This window comes from Miscanthus floridulus, chromosome 9 (assembly GCF_019320115.1).
Source record: "Miscanthus floridulus cultivar M001 chromosome 9, ASM1932011v1, whole genome shotgun sequence".
Classification (NCBI taxonomy): domain Eukaryota; kingdom Viridiplantae; phylum Streptophyta; class Magnoliopsida; order Poales; family Poaceae; genus Miscanthus; species Miscanthus floridulus.
The window spans coordinates 22,215,195-22,232,670 of record NC_089588.1 but is presented as its reverse complement, the minus strand read 5'-3'; the positions used below and the strand labels follow the sequence as shown (position 1 = coordinate 22,232,670).

At 39.1% G+C, this 17,476-nt stretch overlaps 1 pseudogene; it reads left to right on the top strand.

Annotated features, from left to right (window-relative positions):
• Positions 1-7,309: 7,309 nt before the first annotated feature.
• On the top strand, positions 7,310-9,929 carry LOC136479438 (protein FAR1-RELATED SEQUENCE 5-like; annotated as a pseudogene).
• Positions 9,930-17,476: the final 7,547 nt, after the last annotated feature.

The following is a 17,476-nucleotide window of genomic DNA, read 5'->3' as shown; positions in this document are numbered from 1 at the left end:
TTCAAAGTGGACTGCCATCAAAAGGAAAAAAACACAATAAAAAATAGTGAAAGAACTTTATAACTTATAAGTTTGTAATGTATGAGTGTATGGCTGTGCACTGTGTGTTCTTCTTTTGGTCATTATTCTGTCACAGAAAATTCTCTTGAACTTGGTCAGTTAAACTTTTTGGCTTTACTTCTCGTGGAAATATGCATTTGAGACTATTCCAGATGCTTTGATGTTTATTTTAAATACAATTTGCTTGAGCCACCTACATTGTTACCGTTTGCTAGGCATTTATCTAATCAGTGCTCTATGTCACCTGAGTGCCATATTAGTTCAATAGGTTTTTAAGACCTAGACTCTGTTGTTTGTTGACTGAAAGATTTTAAGCTATCAGCAATTCGGTAGGTAGTGCAGATGCAGTTATGTGTTTGCGTCTTCTGATAGCAGTTCATGGGTTTTCTACTTATTACTCTGCACATAGTACATTAGCAACCTCAATTGTGAATAGAAGGTAGTGTCCAATGTTCACAAGTTGTCTAGTTGAACCTAGTCGCCGTGGGACTGACCAAGTGACTAATCGCAATTAGTCGTCGACCAGGCCTATTAGTTGAGCCTAGTCGACCCTGGTCGTCCATGTAGTCTTCCTATATATCAGGACATATATATATATACCTGTATATACTATATAATATATTGTATACACAATAAAGCAAGCATCAAGAGTACATTAATGTTTAGCTGGTGACTTACTTGTGGGACTTGTTTTGTTCTCTTTTCTGCACTGTCCAGAAGTCCATATTCATGTCCCAAACTCTATTTCTTTGCTGGCTTATTGTCTTTTCTGTAATACTTGTTAATACCAAATTTCTAGGAAACTTTGATATCTATTATGTCCTAAAGTTTTGTGATTTTAGCCCATCAAATTTGGGAGTTATGCTTTTCTGAAGTTCACTATCATGAATTAGTTGTGATGTGCAATTCTGAACTTTTATGTTTTCCAACCTTGATCAGTACTGAATCAGTTCTTGTTGGTAACAACAAAATTGTAGGTAATTTCATAAGCTTTTCAAGTTGTCAAAGAACAATATTTTTGGTTGGCTGGAACTCTAGTAATGATTTTTTTAGGTAACTATGTTCTGTTGTCCAGAATTTTCAGAAAAGTATGTTAGCACGTTATGGCTGTAGTACTGTTTTCCAACTTAGAGCTGTGTATGTTTTTTAGCTTAATAAACAAACTTTTTGTTGTCTTTCGTTCAGCTTAAAGCTGGGAATGGAGAAGACATTTTTACGCACAATAGCAGATGGAACTTCAACAATAAGGTCAGCATGTATAGTGTATTCTTGTTTTTGTGTATTTTGTATTTTCATGATGTCACATGTAATATTTGGAATCTTGTTCTTCAGAGGCTCATTACAGCTAGCAGTGTCGAGAAATGGGCAGTGGTCAACTTTTATGCACGATGCAATGTCAGGGATCTTGTCCAAGATCTCATCCATTGTGGAGGCACGATGCATTCTTGCCCATGACCAAAGCTCGAGAGGCCATTTAGTAATCCATGTAAGGTCGGCGCATTCCGTACTAATTTTCTACTAGTACACAGGGAATCCTCACGACTTATTAATTTGTACTAATTAAACTATGGTCTTTTCATTAGTGATGTGATCATTCTTAGGGCCTGCATTGTTAAGTTGGTTGGATTAGTGGTGTAGATGTCGTCCAAGCTATTTAGTTACGTAGTGATTATTGAGGTGGATTATGTATTTATATACATATACAGTGTAATTGCAATAACGATATGTAGTATTTGCACTATTTAAAATGTGCAATTTTTATATTCTTGTTTTGTAATATTTGAAGATGATATTCATTGTGCGTTTTTCCACCGAGTACATCTCCCTATGTGTGAGTAAATAATTTTTAGCGTAGTTTCATCTGCATTATAGTTAATTTGCATATAAGATTGTGTAAAATCTAGCAGCATATGAAATAGTTGGGTGCTTTGAATAGTTTTGATGGACCCGTTATGACTGGGTGTGTTTAGAAACGACTGTGACACTGTTGGATGCAAATCTAAAGGCTGAGAGATGTCGCCTGAAATGAAAGAACAACTTCTACAGAATACAACTTCTACAGAGAACAAGTACAACTACAATTAGATTCGTGTGCTGCTTCTTTGAAAAACACACGGTTTCCCCCTGCATGTTTTGTGTGCTACTCAGAAAAAACACATGATTTTCCTTTTGTCTAGTGAGACTCCTGTGTTGGCTGCCCAGATTCGTGTGCTACCTTGTTATAAAACACACAAATTTTTGTGGGGGTTGGAATCCATGTATTTTGTTGGCACAAAACACACTTGATTGACTTCGAAACACACGAGTGTTGAATAGACAAGTCCTTGTTAATATTGTACCAATCTCCGTTCTGGTTAATAAAGCCTATTATGTCCAAGGTGTCAACACGCATGACTAGTGTTGACCGCGCTGCCACACCTGACCTCGCATGCAGTTTGATGTGAAGAAGCCATCTGGGTTGTTCGATGTCAAGCGCCCACCTGATTCTTGAGTCCCTTACAGCACTGCGGAGCACTGGGTGATTATGTATGGAGGAGCGCAGTGGATCTGGGTGGTCCTCCAAGACATCCTTGCGGCGTGGGTGGTTGGCGACAAGCCTTCGCAGCTCCGTGATGAATGTACCGAACCCTTCTCCACTATCCCCAACGATGTACGATATGTCAGGCCGCCGCCGCGATGGATTGATTTCGATCTGCAGTATATATATATAGTGATGAACCAATAGACGGCATAAAATAAACATCATTACGCAAAGCAAAACAGAAGGAAAAGAGATAATAAATGTCCTCATCGTTTGCTGTAGCAATTAACAAGTGCTTGGGTCTTCATTGTTTACGTACCTTCTCTAGTTGCCTTATTATTATTTTTGAAGAAACATAATCCGGGTACCAGGTGACGTTTACTTCAACTACATTGCCGTCAACTTCGTGACATCGACTTGCCATTCCATTGGCGAAGTCAAGAATAGTATTGAAATGCTGTGGCTTGGCCTCTCGGTTGTTGGAATAAGTTTCAATCTGCAGGTCCACCTCTATGTGAAGCACCCAATCACATGGCACCGCAAAGACAGACCGTGACAGCTGAAACACCAGCATGTCAGTAGGAGATAGACGCTGACCCATCCCCTGTGTACGTCTAAAGAGGATGATCCGGTGTTTGAAGTCACCGATGCGTGCGATGATATTACCGTGAACGCTACAAGAGCTGTTACCATCTATGCGCCACATCTTCACCTGCATTGTGGCCTCCAGGGCATTGTACATCACCGCATAGGTGACCTCAACATTGCGGCCAGGGCCTGAAGAGCTTATGGTGCGAGTCACAGGTGGTTTGTCAACTTCGTCAGCATACTCTGGGTCATAGCAATCCCATTCCCATTTGATGGAACCATTGGCATCGCCTTTGCTGCTACCTGTAACTTCGGCTGGAATGTCAATTTTGATGGCAAAGCACCCGTATGCCGAGATGCTTGTGCAGGGTCCAGTCAGCACCAAATCAACCATTATTCCCTACAACCATGCAAATCGCTTGATTAATAATCTAGTATTGCTTTCTCGCGAAAATGATTCATATGGATTATTGATACCAAGAATTAATGGACATGATCTAATATATTTACCTTTTCTTCTTGTTCCTCCTTTCTATAGATGGTTTGGCCTCGTTTCCCGTCGAAGACTATTATGGTCGTGCCATCGACCTCAAGGTCGGCACGCATGGCCAACAGCTCCACCCGGGGCCGACCACGGCCCTGGGCGTCGTCAGCCTCCCAGGGTTGGCTAGAGCCGGAGCCACCGGTGTCCTTAGAGCCACTAGAGCTGCTTAAATCACTGGACTCGTCAGGTTGGCTAGTAGGGTTGCCGCTGCTGTAGGCATCGCTAGCCACCTCTGATTTTCTAGTAGGGTTGCAAGTGCCGCCAACATTGCCCTGATGAGGTGGATGATACAAACGGTAGTTGAGCACGAGGTAAATGTCACGGATTGTCATATCCTTTACTCTTCCACGTCAACAGCTCGCCTGGAGTCCTCCCATAATTGAACACGTCCATCTCATTGTTGTAGACATACATGTTTTTGCTCCAATGACGTGCAATGAAGTTGTTGACAGGATTCATCCTTGCACACTCACAGAACATGACCGTCAGCCCTGCTAGTGCCATCCTAGGGTTCAATCTGTGCACCCAAGCTGGGAAGTGTGACAACACGTGCACGGCATCCATCGCGACGTCATGGCGCATCCTTGCTTGCAACAGTATTCTCGCGGCATCATATCCAGTGTCGGCGTCCAGTAAGGATCTATAACTGATGCCCCAGCTTAGACGCTGAGGACTGTATTCATCAACTGGGAGTATATCGGTTCTCGCTGAGCTCGAATGCATCTCCTTGCCGGTTCATGAAGCCACAGACGTACAAGTTCTCATCCCGCATGAGTAGGGTTGTCGATGATATTTCCTCTCCCTTCACTGCTTTCAGCTTGACGCGAATCCACCTCACCCGTTGTTCAGCACGCTGCTTGGAAAGCACTGGATGTTCTCCAGTGGAAGAGAGAATTGAGAATTTTGGGTGTCCATCCAAGATATCCTCGCGGTCTGAGTGGTCAACGAGGATGCGACGGAGAACCACTATAAATTCAGTGAACGATAGTTCATCTCCGATGGTGTACACTACAGTTAGATGCCCAGACACCATTTTGACCTGCATGCAGCACCGGAGGGTTCAGTTAATTAAAAGAAGGAAAGATATAATAAAAGTCTGTCTACTGTACAACCGTGTATTTTAGCAAAAGCTAGCATGTGGTTGTTTGCTGGCTGCAAAACACACGATTTGTAACAGAGAAAAAACAGTGTGTTTTAGCACAAGCTAGCACATGGTTGTTGGCTGCCTGCAGAATACATGATTTCGAACAAAGCAAAAACCATGTGTTTTAGCACAAGCTAGCACACGGTTGTTGGCTGCCTCTAAAACAATGGATTTTAAAAAAAAGCCCACGTAGAGAAATTCTGTTGTAATTTCTGTGCAACTAAAGAGTAAAACAGTACAGCCCAATAACTAAAATGACAAAATAACCCATTAAATAGCATCATCCCATAAGAAAAGCCCAAAACCATGAATACATAGGAATATTGCAGAGAGACTTGGGAGAGAAGCAAAGCAAAAAAAAAAAAAAATAGATCTGGCGTGTGTGGGGAAAGCCTCTGCTCAGAGCAGGGGAAAGGGGCAAACATCAGATTGCAAAGAAGAAGAACAGAAAATTTCAACAGGAAGCACTACAAGACTGATCCATACCTCATCAGCAAAGGTTAGTATCCTAATCTTTTGAATCTACTTTCTGAAAAAGCAACAAAAAATAATAGCAACTCAGATCAAAGACTAGGAGAATCTAGATCTATGGAAAAGACATTCAGGATGGCAAAGATGGCATGCTGCTTGTGCTTGCTACAACAGCAGGGCGTGGACCTGGTTGCTCACTGTGCACAAGAAGCAGGTCCAGCACTTGGGGGTTGTGATGTGGTCTAAAGGTAGAAACAAGCCTACAGAAAGAAAAAGAAAGCAAGACAAAAGTCTGCTAGCTTTTACACCATCTTACAAAACCACCTATGGCGTACATAGAAATAAAGCCAAACTGGCACACAACCACACAAGCATGACAAAAAACCTTGATGACACATACTTGCACATACAACATTGTGTAGAACTGCATGTCCTTTTACATCTGCTTTCATTAGATCAACACCTTGATCAAGTAGATACTTCACAGTGGATATAACACCTGACTGTACAAAGGCCACAAACGGTGTTGCACCTACAAAAGAAAAAGGAAAAAGTCTACTTAACCCCCCACCTTTCATACTTGGTCTACTTCACCCCCCAACTATGAAACCGTCTGTTTTACCCCCTGAACTTTCTAAAACCGTCTATTTTACCCCCTGGGCGGTTTTCAGCGGCGGTTTTGCTACAGTAACAGCGGGTCTGCTACAGTAATGGTGGGTTTGCTACAGTGCAACTTGTACTTGCTGTTACAAACCCGATGTTACTGTAGCAAAACCGCTGTCAAAAACAGCCCGGGGGGTAAAATAGACGGTTTTAGAAAATTCAGGGGGTAAAACAGACGGTTTCATAGTTGGGGGGGGGGTGAAGTAGACCATGTATGAAAGGTGGGTGGGGGTTAAGTAGACTTTTTCCAAAAGAAAAACATAAAAGTACAATTTATATAACTCACTGTCAAGTGCCAAAGAGTTAAACATATGAGAGCATACAATTTCCAAAAGCACAAAAAAGCTACAATAAGAGTTATATATATGAACCTCTACTTGTAGCCATATTTCGATCACATCCTAGTTAATCAACCAATTATTTGTAGACATACAAATGGCCCTGGCATGCTGCTGAATCACAATTTTCTATGCCAAGTGCTCAATCACCATTTCCTATATATAATTGATGCTCCAACTTTATACTATTGGTATCATTTATTTCTAAATGCTTGTGCTTGCTCCAACAGCAGGGCGTGGCCCTGGTTGCTCACTATGCACAAGGAGCGGATCCAGCACTTGGGGGTTGTGATGTGGTCTAAAAGGCTAGAAACACAGAGAGCATAGTGCAAAACAGAATTCTGCAGCCACACCACTCAGCAATCCTCAACTAAAATTACAAATATATCTGTTATGCATATGCTATATTCCTATTGTAGATAAATTACAGAACAAAAATAAGGAAATTGCACATTTGGCATAGTGCAACTTGTACTTGCTGGTAATGCAATTATACTGTACATGTATACAATTTAAAGATCCGGCTCATGCAAGTATTGCTACTTGTACCACTATCAATTCAACTAGTAGTTTTGATGTGGTGCAGGGATAGAGGTGGCTAGGAATGGCTATAATCTCACATACTGATTCTTTATGATGCTTCAACTTTATCCTAATGATATATCATCATTTATTACTAAATGCAGGCAAAGAATAGGGCAAAATTGAGACTGGAGTAGGATGTATTACAGATCACTGAAACTATGGATGGTCATAACTTTCAGGTAATATAAATGTCAAAGATTAACTTTTGGTTTAGGAAAAATCTATTTTCCATGGACTTACCAGAAATATAGGTGAATCCTCCTAAATTTATCATTACTAAATGATGTAGATCATCTACTACAGGTACCATATACACATGCAAGTGAAAACTCAGAACCAAACTTTGTTCTCACAACATAGATGGGATAAAGAAGTGGCAAGAAACACTACAATTGATGTACCTGACTAACCAGGTACTAGATTAATATATATTGCATCAAATAATCATTTACTCAGTGCAACTAGACATATGTTAATTAGTATATATGTTCAAATAGATGCAGGGTGGACAGAATGCATTTGCAAATTCTATGTTGACAAATCTATCAGACATCAGTTACAATGACAGAGATGAGCATAGTAGAAACACCAATTATGATGCAGAAATACTTACTAGATCTAATGCCGGCCCTTCAAATACCTACAGATACAAAATGGTGAGCAAATCATTGCTTAGATTAAAAAATGTCAAGATGAAAAGGTTGTTTTTTAACTAAATTATATTTCAATGAAGGGAGGCTACACGGAACTTATGCTGGAACAAATCAGGAACTCACAGGAAGATGATCAGACTGGCAGGAATAGGTAGGTAAAAATTATACTACAAGTATACAGAAATTACGGTGCACACATGTGCAAATTACACCGATATATGCGATGTAAATTCAGCATAATAGGAGTGTAATTTTCAATGCTTCATTATAAACTATGCAGCTACATAAAGGGATGCAAGGAACATTGACATAGATGATAATTGGAAATGACATGACTAAGGTAAAATTGTATATGCTTGTCAATCTAGTTGTGTTATATTTTTGGTAAATAATAACCATTGTCATTAACAAACAAATAACACAGAATATGAGCCTTGAGGATCTAGATGGAATCTTTGGACCACAAACTGAGTGGTCAATATCAGAGTCAAGAATGCCATATGAGGTACATACAGACAACTAAGCAATTTGATTACATTTATAAGCAATACAAATATGCACTGGCATCAAAAGTAAACTTATCTTTGCAAAAAACAGGATGGAGAAATGGCAAGCATGGCTGATGATGATAGATCTGAAATTGAACAATATCATTGGCAATCTGATGTATTCAATATCATGGAAATTGATGAGGTACATAAAAAATGATCTCTTAAACTATTTTAGTCTACAGTGAAAAAAATATTTGTATTATAAATGCCATTACTCAGAAACTAAGACTGCTGCTAATATATTTATAGGCACAGCAAGAACATCAAGATGATCAACCAACAATGGGAGAAAATGACTTGAGGATCATAGCAGCAGAACCGACAAGTTTAGATATTACATCAACAGTAACAGATGATAATGAACATGTAAATGGCAGCCAAGAACTAACGGAGGAAGAGATTGAAGAATTCATAAAAAATGAGCAGGTTCCAGCATCTGAAGGCAACAATGCCCAATCAATAGCAAGTACACCCCACAACTATCAATGGAATTTAAGACTAGGCATGATGCTCACCATTTCTTCAACTTCTATGCATTCCTAGCCGGATTTGAAGTTGTCATAACGCATACAACAAGAACTACACGTAAGAAAAGAAATAATGAGATAGTGAAAGTGACAATGAGATGCAATCGTCAAGGAAAAGAAAAGGCACCAAAGTCTTTAGAGCAAGAAGAAATAGAAATAAACAAGGATATTGGAAATCAACGGGTAAGGAAAACAAATGTTCAGCAGAAATAAGACTGTCCTTGTGTTATGATGGTGAAAGAAGAAGGAGGTGTATGGAAGATTAAAACTCTTGATTTGGAACATAATCATCAGTTGTGCCCTGGAGAGAGGGACCAGCTATTTTTTGGTCACAAGTACATGACAGATATGGAAAAAGGACTTATCAGGACTCTGAACAATAACAATATCCCGACTAGGAAGATGGTTTCTATTCTATCATATCTGAGAGGTGGACTTGCAACTCTACCGATGAAAAAGAAAGATATCAGCAACTATAGAACAAAGCTAAACATAGAAGTTAAAGGTTCAGATATGACAAAAGTACTAGATTATTTCAGAAAGAAACAAACTGAGGATCCTTCTTTATTTTACAAGTTTGATTTAGATGAGGACAAGAGAGTTAGAAACTTGTTTTGGACAGACTGTTCTTCTATGTAATATTATGCAGATTATGGAGAATGTGTAAGTTTTGACATGACATATATGACCAATCGATACAACTTGCCTTTCGCACTATTAGTTGGGATAACAGGACATTGCCAAAGTTGCCTCTTCGGATGTGCTTTCCTGCATGATGAGACAGTGGACACTTTTAAGTGGGTATTTCAAACTTTCCTTGAAGCAATGGGAGGAAAACACCCTCAAACAATCATCACAGACCAAGACATGGTGATGAAATCAGCAATAGAGCAAGTCTTCATAAACACAAAGCATAGAAACAGCTTGTTCCACATAAAGACCAAATGCTACAATAAGAATGTCAAGGTGTTTGCAGCAAACGAAGGACTATATGAAGACTTTGAAGATAAAGTGAACAATAGTCTAATAGTGGAAGAATTTGAACAACTTTGGAAGAGAATGATTGAGGAAAGAAACCTTCAAGGGAATAACTACTTTTCCAAAATGTGGGCAATGAGGAAAAGGTTTATCCTGGTCTACATAAAAAATGACTTCATCCCTTTTATACAGACCACATCCAGAAGTGAGGCAACAAATGCATGGTTCAAAGATAATGTAGGGACAACTTATAGTATCATTAGCTTTCTTAAAGAGTACAATCGGATTGTTGATACCATAAATTGAGCAGAAAAGTTGTAGGATAGCTATAGCAATGTAACACCCGGTTTTAAGAACAAAACTAGATACACACCATATGTGAGCCCAGGAAGTCAAATCCCACATATAGCTACAAATAAGGGTAATATCAATAGACAATGCTCAATATATAACGTACTTAGTATAAAGAATATAATCTTAGACAGCAAACAACAAAAAAGACAACTCCGATCTTCGGGTGAAGACTCCAGTTCCACAGGGACAACTGACTGGTTGATCACAAGCCTAATTCCTCCAAGCTCTAGCAATCTAGTACCCATTCGGGATTTTTATCCAAATAATTGAAAAATAAAGCAAGCGTAAGTACATGTCGTACTCAACAAATATAACATGGGGTTCATGAGGCTCAAAAGGCTGACACTGGTTTAACTGCGATTAGCTTTTAGTGAGTCATGATTTTAGCAATTGGGCGGAAACAAGTTTATCCACAAGCCCATATAAACACATGATCAGGTAAACATGAATAATAAATAGCATAAACAGTAATCATTAATGATCATCTTTATCATCAGTATCATCAGTGTTCATCATCTATTACGTAAGGGTTCCAAGGTCGCTCGTGACCGTGAACACGACTGATATACCAGTTTTACACTCTGCAGAGGTTGTACACTTTCATTGTGAGTCGTGATTTGCCCTTTCGCCCGAGGTAGCTAATCTCTTGACCCACTTCCAAGGAAGGTCGGTAGGGTTCACTATGAAGCCTTTCAAATGTTCATCTAATAAGTTAGGTCCATTAGATTCACTTGGCAAACAGATGTAGAGCCCCCCTTCCCGATGGCACAATGACGCGCAGCCTATACATAAGGGGACAAAGGCCGCACTATACCCGATTCATCACGCCATTCTTACGCCGATAAAGGTAACCACTAACAAGCTAGAAAAGGTCCTCATACCGAGCTAAAGCCAGAGCCTTGTGGCCCTCACAGTTGTACTGTAAGTCCTGGATGATCACTTATAGATAAGTCCTTAGGGAGAGGAATCTAGAGCACCATAAAATAACCCAATGCTCTAGCCCCCTTGCTCCATGTTGCTAAAAAACATCTTTTAGTGTTTATTGCATATACCATTAGTCAAGTTACAGGATCATGGCTTTAGTTGAGCACTAGCATCATACTACCCAATGCAATACCCCATAGGTATCAAGGTACAAGGTAACAAAGTATTAGGAAATCCTTAGTGGTAGTCAAGGTGGACACATGCAACATGAGTTAAATGATTAAAGGTGTATAGGACAACAAGGAAGATCCCATGCTATACTTGCCTTAAACTCAGATCCTTCTTCTAGTCCAAACCTTCAAAGGATTGCTTCTAGATTCATCACGTATATCTCATGGACTGGACATGATTATAGCACCACACAAGCATCCATGCAATAATACACAAAGTAAACAATATAACTAAATTAGAACAGTACATCAAACATATGAAACAGCAAGTAAAAAGGTTTTAAAGATGTTCTACATGTTACTACAATCACACAGGTGCAAAAATCACTCTAATCGGAGCTATAACGAAGAAGTTATGAATTAAACAAGATTTCTTTTAATAAAATAATAGATTAAATCTAACCTCGAATTTCAAAAGTTGAAAATATATTTAACAGCAGCTTGAACATGTATATTACTCAATTACGAATCTAACACAACTTGAACGATCAAATCGAAGTTAAAACAGAGAAGTTATGGCCTAAATAAAATAGTGGCAAAACTGTAAATAAATGAAAGCGTATTTTGGATCTAATAGAGGGAATCTACGCTTTCAGAATAGGAAAACGTATTTTGAAAATAAACTTTGGACCGCGGGTTTAGACCTAGAAAATTATAGGGGCTCTTTAACAAAATTACAGGGACGGCGGGTTGATTTGCGGAAAATAGAGGGTCTCATTTGTAAGATTACCGGTCAAACCGGTATCGCGTGATGTCGGCCGCTGAATCAAGATCGAATGCCTAGGAAGAGATCAAAGAGAGAGAGAGAGAGTGGTTCGACATTGCCAGCGGCGCCATTGATGGCGACGAGCGGTGCACAGGGAACACGGCCTACGGCCCTCGATTCGAAGCGAGAAAAACACCAGCAGGTAGAGGAGGGAATGGAGATCATGGCTAGGTAGCTTACCGTGGTGCAGAGCGACGGAGGGCGGTGCAGCACTTGGCAGCAGACAGTTATGGCGGCGACGCTAGGGTTAGCTATGGCGCAGCTACTCGGTGATGTGGCTGTGGCTCAAAAACGAGATAGGGAGGCGCGAGCGGTGCTCTGCTACTATTTAAGAGAGCAGGTGGCTTCGAAGGCACGGCAAGATGGCGAGACGTGCGTGGAGCGGACTCCGATGGCGGCGGTCGTGACCGACGCGGACTCGAGCGGGGAAGAAGAAGAGGATGCGGCTGACAGAGCAGCCCCACCCATCATCGTCACCAAGCAAAAAGAGGAGGGGGCGGCAATGCTAGGGCGGGAAGCGAACTGGGCCTGTGGGAAGGGCACGGGGGATTAGCGGGCCACGGAGGAAGACTAGGCCGCGCGCTGAGAGAAAAGCGGAGAAGGAGGTAGGACGCGTTGGAAAGCTAGAGTGGGCCATGGGTGACTAGGCTGAGCTGGGCCAGAAGGAGGAGAGGAAAAATAATATTCTTTTTTTAATTTCATTTCCAAATCCTAATTAAAACCAAATTCAAATTCTTTTGAAATTTTAATCAAACCCAAGCATCACAAAATAAATATGCATCAACATGAATGCATAATCATATATGTAGACCTTATATTTAATTTTAATTTTAACAAAGTTATTATTTTTCTAAATGTAAATGCTCACAAAAATACATAAATAAATCAGTTTCTCCTATTTTAAAATCATGCAAAATTTAGGGTGTTACAAGCAAGCAGAAAAGGCCAAAGGAATTTATATTCGGCTACAGAATAGAGCAGCAGGCACAACAGCTATACAATAGAAACATATTTAAAAAGTTTCAGCTTCAACTGAAGGCAACACCAAGGCTGAACTATAGGGAAACCGAATATGGGAAAACATTTTACGTGTGGCACAAAAGTAACCAGATTCAGAAGGTTCATAGGTTCAGAAGAGATACAGTAAACTCTGACCTAACAAAAGGAGAAGAAGAATTTACCTGCATATGTGCAAAATTCAGCAAAGATGGGATACTCTGCTCTTATATCCTGAAAATAGTCATTGAAAAGGAAATCAACACAATTCCAGAGAAATACTTCTTAGACAGGTGGATGAAAAAGGATATGAAGATACATGTTGAAAGAAAAGAAGAAGAAATAGTTGCAACAAGCTCATTGTTGAGATTCAACATATTATCCAAGAAGTCAACAATATTGAATTCAAAAACATCAAAAAATGAGGAAGCCATAGAATACATATGGCAGAATTCGACAAGATGGAAATCAATTTAGATAGAATGTTATCTGCTCAGCAAACAAGTGAAGCATAAAATGACCAACAAGGGAATGAAGGAGAAACTATAGCAGCAGAAACTGGAGATCCAGAGACTGAAATAGATGATCCGAAAAGAATTCAGAGAAAGGGAAGGCCACCTAAACCCGTGAGAATAAAGACACATATAGAAGAAATAATGAAAAGATAGTGGCAGCAGAAATGAAGAAAAAGAAGAAAACAAATGACACAGACAGTGCAGGTAAAAAATTTCAGTACATACAAATAGAATTTCAGTACATACAAATAAAATTTGAATCCAAATGCACATATTCTTATTTATATGAACTAATAATATTTTGTAGGCTCCCCAGTGAAGCCAAAAAGAAAGAAGAGGAAGGAAACATCAAATGGTAGCATTGATCCCGAAGCAACAGAACACTGAGGACATGGTAATCAAAGATGATCAACAGATAGAAAGCGAAATTTACCAATCAGAAGGAGCGATGCAGTCAATTTTAGTGACCAATTAATTTATGTAATTTGTTTAATGAACAAGACAATCTTAAATTAAATTATGCCTAGAACTACAATTGCACATGTTGAGAACTAAAATTGCAGTGCCCAATAGCTGCAATTTACATTGTTGGTGATTACAATTGTGTAACTGAAAGTTTTATTTGTCTGGTTTTCATCAATAGTAGATATTATTAGTAACAGAGCAATTGAAAATTCAGTAGTATGTTGCTCCTGCAGCCACCAACATGCATCAAGGATAATTCTCCTTGGTACACTTACACATATGAGAGCGAATGCACTAGCTCCTGCAGGTCATCAGGGTTGAACACTCACATCATGCAGGACGTGATAGTGAGTTGGCCTCGTAGTCCCCTGGCAAAAAACATGCAGTTAGTTCTATCAATTCATAGAAAGAAATAATGTGTACCTAGGCAAACTTACAATAGCAGAACCAAGTTCAGTGAAATCTAGGATACAAAAACTGCCATAGTTTAGTGGAACTCAACCTTCAGGCCTATACTATTTGTTGTATTTAGCAGGAAGCATTACCTTAGCCCAATCAATCATGCTTGGATTACCAACTTTCTGATTGGCAAGCAGAAAATCAAAGACATGACCATGTTTCACTATCATTGTGGTGGACACATCTGCACAACATATTAACACATGCAGACATTACCAGCTGCTGCACAACCTGTAGTTCAAACCTGGTCGAAAGTAAAAATTAACATGATATTACACTAATATATAGTACTGCAGTTTACTAACACTGAGTTTTCAAGAAAATGAGTGACGAAAGGCAGTTTACTAAACCTACACCTTACTAAATTATAGAAAAGTAGCAGTGACAGCACAGAAAACATATGAGTGTTCACACAGATCACAATAATATATGGTGTGTGCTACCACAAATCTCAAGTGACAAATATATGGTATGTTCTAGCACAAAGCACAAGAAACAATTTTTCATGAAAGGGCAAGGAGAAAAATGTTGTGTGTGTCGGCACATAACACAATAGACAAAGGACAAGGACAAATCTATTATGTGTGTGTTGGCACAAATCACAAATTGATTTAGAGTATAGTCTTCACATAAGTTTCACAAATCAATTTTATCACAAGTAAAAAGGTGGATGATACACATGTTGGTTTCTATTATATAAAGTTAACCATGACCACTAGATGCATGAATGACTATGGTTCATGCAAGTGCATGGCAAATACAGCTAGTACAATACCCTCTGACTGAAATGGAAATATTGGCTGGTAAACTAACCTTAAGAACACCCTTGCCAAGATAATCAGATCCCTCCATACCTCAACTCCAAGATATATTCCTGAGATGCCAATTGTTCAAAGATAAAAATGTCAAAATTATGTGCATATAAATGTCAAACATGGAATTTTAGACAACTACAAAAGGCACACCTATTTAGAAAGTAAAGGACCGATATTGAGTGAAAGTCCAGTCTGTGTCGCTCTAGCTCTGAAACTACACCACCACTCATTTGAACAAAGTTGGAAGGATCATTGTGGAAGAATGATTCACTTACTAATAGGCAACCCCTGCAAGCAAAAATGACACAGTTAAAAACAGAAGGAATGGCTACACTACAACCACTGTCAACAATATACAGAAATATTTGTATAATATACCTTCTGAATAACATGAAACAATTACATACTGCTTGGCTAAGTAATGTGTTAGAATAATGTCACTCATTCCAAATGCATCCTCAGTGTGCTCTAATAATTCCTGACCTGATGTAACACCCTAAAATTTGCTTCTCTTGAAATAGAGCTAAAATAATTTAATTTTGTATTTTCATGCTCATGAAAACATGGGGAAATAATAAATTTTCATTAGATTAAAATTTATCTTAAGGTAGAAACATGTTTGCTGCATTCATGCCAGTCGCACCTTGTGTTTCTATGAGCAAAATATGTTTTTTTTAAATACGTTTAGGAGACGAATATCTATCTCTAGGAATTTTCCAGCTTCTTTCTGGAATTTAAATCCTACCTCCTTCACCTTAATCTTTAAGTTCCAAGTTCCCAACAATGTTTTCATGAGCTCCAAATACTTTATTTGGGTTCATCATGTTCCAAAGTGTCTTTAGGAATTTTCCCTAAATTTTCAGAGGTCTCAAAGTATTTTTCGTGGCTTAAATATCAATTCTGGACTTTTCTAGAATTATTTAATTCATGAAATTAATTAATTCCAAAAATAAATAATATATCTCATTTTCCAACCAACTCTCAAAGCCCATGTGCAATAATCCTAATAAATCTCAAAGGCCCATGCATTTATTTACTAATGGGCTTTAATGATTATTTAGGTCCATTAGTAAATGTGGAGGGTGCAACATCAATTAATTCCATATTGCTAGTTAATGTAGATGTGGGAAGTTTTTCTCCCTATAAATATGTACCAACCCCTTGGGCAAAGCACACCAAAACTACCGTAAGGGGATCCCCTAGTTTGAGAAATCCCTCGTGTAGTAAATTAGATTTTTTCTCCTACTCTCACCGTCACTGTCGCTGCCGTGCTGCCCGACGCCGTAGACCCGCCGTCGACCGCAAGAAGGCCCTAGGTGAGTTCGTCGTCTTCTCCTCTTATTCCCTGTGCTCTCGGCTCGTCAAACCGTGGCCTCTAGGGCCCAAACCAAGCGCTCCGGGGAGCTTCTCGCCGTTGGTAATGGAGCTTCGCTGCATCGGTTTTCTTCTCCAGACGGTGACTCTCTCTCCCCTCGTTTCTAATCTGGGCCATCTAGATTCAATCCAATGGTCCAAGATTGCCCATACCCCTTCATCGAGTTTATTTGCAAAAGAGCCCCTGTAGTTTCGCGTAATATAACTCGTAGTCCATGGTGCACTTCCAGAATACATTTTCCTATTCCGAAAGCTTAGTTTCTTTCTAGTAGAGTCAGAATACGTTTTCTCTTTCAGAAAGCGTAATATCCCTCTGTTAGATTTAGAATACGTTTTCTTCTTTTGAAAACATAGTTTTTTCGGTTAGATCCAAAATACGCTTTCATCTATTTACAGTTCTGCCACTAGTCTTATTTAGGCCATAAAATCTTTATTTTAACTCCGTTTTGATCCATTCAAGTTGCGTTAGATTCGTAATTGAGTAATCTACATGTTCATCCTACTGTTAAATATATTTTTAAGTTTTGAAATTTGAGGTTAGATTTAATCTATTATTTTATTAAAGAAAATCTTGTTTAATTCGTAACTTTTTTGTTATAGCTTCGATTAGAGTGCTTTTCGCGTCTGTGTTCATAGTAACGTGTAGAACATCATTAAAACCTTTTTACATGTTGTTTATTATGTTTGGTGTATTGTTCTAATTTATTTCTATTGTTTGCTTCGTGTCTGATTACATGGATGCTTGTGTGGTGTTTTATGATCATGTCCGGTCGGTGAGTTATACGCGGTGAATCCAGAAGCAATTCATTGAAGGTTTAGACTAGAAGAAGGATCTGAGTTCAAGGTAAGTATAGCATGGGATCTTCCTTGTTGTCCTATTCACCTTAATATCATTTTAATCATATGCATGTGTCTACCTTGGCAACCATAGTAATTTTCCTACCTATTTGATATC